Below are 3,428 nucleotides of genomic sequence, written 5' to 3' on the forward strand. Positions count from 1 at the left end.
GACTGGGTTTCTTCCTATGGGGCTGATATTAAGCCCGATGCTAACTAGGAGGGAAAATGCTCAGGACTGAGTTTCTTCCTATGGGGCTGATATTAAGCCCGATGCTAACTAGGAGGGAAAATGCTCAGGACTGGGTTTCTTCCTATGAGGCTGATATTAAGCCCGCTGCTAACCAGGGGGAGAAATGCTCAGGACTGGATTTCTTCCTATGGGGCTGATATTAAACCCGATGCTAACCAGGAGGGAAAACGCTCAGGACTAGGTTTCTTCCTCTGTGGCTGATATTAAGCCTGATGCTAGCCACCAGCCACTGGAGAGAAAAAGCTCTTCCTTTGCTGCCAAGACTCTACTGTATTATAATAATCGGCACTGATTTGGCAAGAAGGCATGCCCAGGCTAGGCTGTTCCTCCCTGCAAACAAAGTTTGGTTGAATTAAAAATGCTTTCTTGTATATCCAAAGGTTTTCCTAGGCCATTAAATAAATGGGCTCCAACGCTTTGAATTGGAAGGTTAATTCCACAGGGTCAAACCACCTCGGAAGCCATTCAGAACCCAAAATAGATATGATTTTATTCCAATTAATGACGATTCCGAGAAATTCGCCCATGCCTAGTAAATGCCTTTCAGCTGGTGCTGACATGCTTTCCAGTCACCTATTCATAAAGCAAGGTGCCTGTTGAAACTACTGTTCTTTTTTGGCCCATGTCTTTACCACAAAAATAATAAAGCAACAAACCAAATGTCTTTTTATGTCCAATGAAAATGGACATTAGATGCAAGGAATGTGAAAGGGTTATGTTAGTCTTGAGGCTCATAAGTAAAATGAGATGATACTTCAAAACAAACATTTAGCAATTACTACTATAGAACCAGGCTCGGCTCCATTTTGACCTTTCAACAGGCCAAGAGCAAAATGCATTTTGGAAATGTATAGTACAGCATGACATCAGAGCCATTTCATACATTCACTAATATTAGTAACTAAGTGTTTTCGCTTTTGCAATAGGAAGCAATTATAATGTCTAGATGTTTATCTTCTACTTGAGGGACATATGTTCAAAAATAAAAGAAGTAAATAACAAGGTATATCATTCTCATTTTGTGTTTTTTCATCTGAATGATAGGTACCGCATACAACCTCCAAGGTCATGTGGCCAGCATGACTGCATGGATCACTGTTACCTTCCCGCCAGAGTGGTACCTATTGATCTACTCACATTTGCATGCTTTTGAACTGCTAGGTTGGCAGAAGCTGGAGCTGAAAGCAGGAGCTCACCCCAGTCCCTGATTTTGAACCGCCAACCTTTCAGCCAGCAAGTTCAGCAGATTAGTGGTGCAAAATGTGCATGTGGTTGTTTTACATAGAAAGTAGCATTTTCTGCACAGGAAACAGCATTTTCAGAGCAAAACCAATATATTTTTGGGGCAACCAAAGAATAGAGAATTTGGTGAACTAGGGCAACAATTTATTGGTTCTAATGAGGGTTCTCAGAGTCTAAAAGGTAATTTCTTCAAGTTCTGTCGAGAAAGTGCCACAAAGCTTAAAATGTTACTACTGCATTTGATGTTAATTGTCATTATTTAAGGAGCCCCTGGTGGCACAGTGGGTTAAAGCCTTGTGACTTGAAGGTTGGGTTGTTGACCTGAAGGCTGCCACATTCAAATCCAACCCGGCGAGAGCGCAGATGAGCTCCCACTATCAGATCCAGCTCCATGCGAGGACATGAGAGAAGCTTCCCACAAGGATGGTAAAAACATCAATACATTCGGGCGTCCCCTGGGCAACGTCCTTGCAGACAGCCAATTTTCTCACACCAGAAGTGACTTGCAGTTTCTCAAGTCGTTCCTGACATGAAGCTTCAACTTATGGTGGCCCTTATGAATGAGAGCACTGCAAAACTTCCTCAACCCCACTAAGATCTTGCAAACTTGGGACCTTGATTCGTTGATTCAGTCTATCCATCTATAATGTAATTATCATCTTTTCCTACTGGCTTCAACTCTCACATTACTCTATTTTTTAAAAGTTAAATTGGAATCAACGAACATTCTCAGTTTCATGCATGAGGATGATTAAATATTTTACTGATATCACGTCTTAGCTATTGAAAAAGATCCTTGCTCCGGTGCTGTTAAACAGCTGAGTAATGCATAGTTGATTCTTTATTGAAAACCATCACAGTGCAAGGCGTCTCTAATTTCTCCAAAAAGGCAATTATGAAAACTTTAAAGGTTATCCATTTTCCTCAATAAATAACAGTTTTTAGGACAAGTTGGACCAGGGACCAAGGGAGTCCACATTTTTTCAGAATGAGGAGACATTAATCTGTTTTCACTCCAGCTGAGATATTCTCCCCAATAGTGGTTGTTGGCTGATGGACCAAAAAAAAAAAAAAAAGCTGACAAAAGAGAAACTCAAGTTCGTATGAATCTTGCAGCTAATTCATCTGCAGAATATGTAATATAACAGCTGTTTAATGCAGGGTTCAGGAGAGAAAAGTTATCCAAAGTAAAAAAATAACTACTTTTAGAGAGCGCATATAAGATCGAGTCACTGTCATAATGATTAATACAGTTGATACCAGTTTGAGTGTATTTCAATGACTGCACACTCTGTAATATGAGTATTTCAGAATTGTCTTTGTGCTTAATGAATGATTGTGAATCAGAGGGTGCTGAAATGTTTAAATATAGGTGTGGGAAGCCTTGGATTATATCCAGGTTTAGCTCTACTGGATTTGTGAAAGCAGATGTCCTCTCTCATCTTTCCACAGCACCTTGAAAATGCTACACAGAAGTTTAGAAGACCCTGATGGAGTGAACTGCAATATTTCCTTGTGAATTTACTAATCCAATCATAGATGGTATATTTTGGATCTAAGCCATTAATGCTCATGGCAAGATATCTAAAACAGCTTCAGGTTCTAAAGCAAAGGAGAAAACTTCAGCCAATAAGATGGGGATCTTGCTTAACAAAGCATCCAGATAATACATTCTTAACTGGTTCTAAAAAATAAATAAAATAAAAAATGGTTCTAAAAAGACCCTCTTATAACAACTTTTCTTTTTGTTTAGGTGATAGCATGTCTATGCTTTTTGGACAAAGTTCAGAAGTAAATAAATATACATTGATTCTTTTCAGAAAAGTGAAGACTTTTGCAAAGTCCTTGTCTAGACTCATTTGCATCCTCCCAATAGATAGAGCAATATATCTCAGTAACACAGCAGCATATTCAGAACACCTATTTGCTCACTAATTAGGTCAAAGAGTCCATGATTTTATAACTGCAATTGTTTTTCTTTGCTAAAATGGGTCAAATTGTTTAGAAGAAATTTAGAGGGCCTAGTAAAACAATAAGGTTGTCTTCACCAAAATGACAATGAATCTGGTGCTTGGTGAACCTCTCTGAGGAAGGCATCCCATCAC

General features: G+C 39.1%; 1 long non-coding RNA gene across 1 annotated transcript; it reads left to right on the plus strand.

The window, feature by feature from the left end:
* Positions 1–1,125: 1,125 nt before the first annotated feature.
* On the plus strand, positions 1,126–3,045 carry LOC134298084 (uncharacterized). Its single transcript, XR_010005058.1, has 2 exons — positions 1,126–1,198; positions 2,776–3,045. It is a non-coding gene; the product is annotated as an uncharacterized LOC134298084 (long non-coding RNA).
* Positions 3,046–3,428: the final 383 nt, after the last annotated feature.

The sequence above is a fragment of the Anolis carolinensis genome, chromosome 3, assembly GCF_035594765.1.
Source record: "Anolis carolinensis isolate JA03-04 chromosome 3, rAnoCar3.1.pri, whole genome shotgun sequence".
Classification (NCBI taxonomy): Eukaryota; Metazoa; Chordata; class Lepidosauria; order Squamata; family Dactyloidae; genus Anolis; species Anolis carolinensis.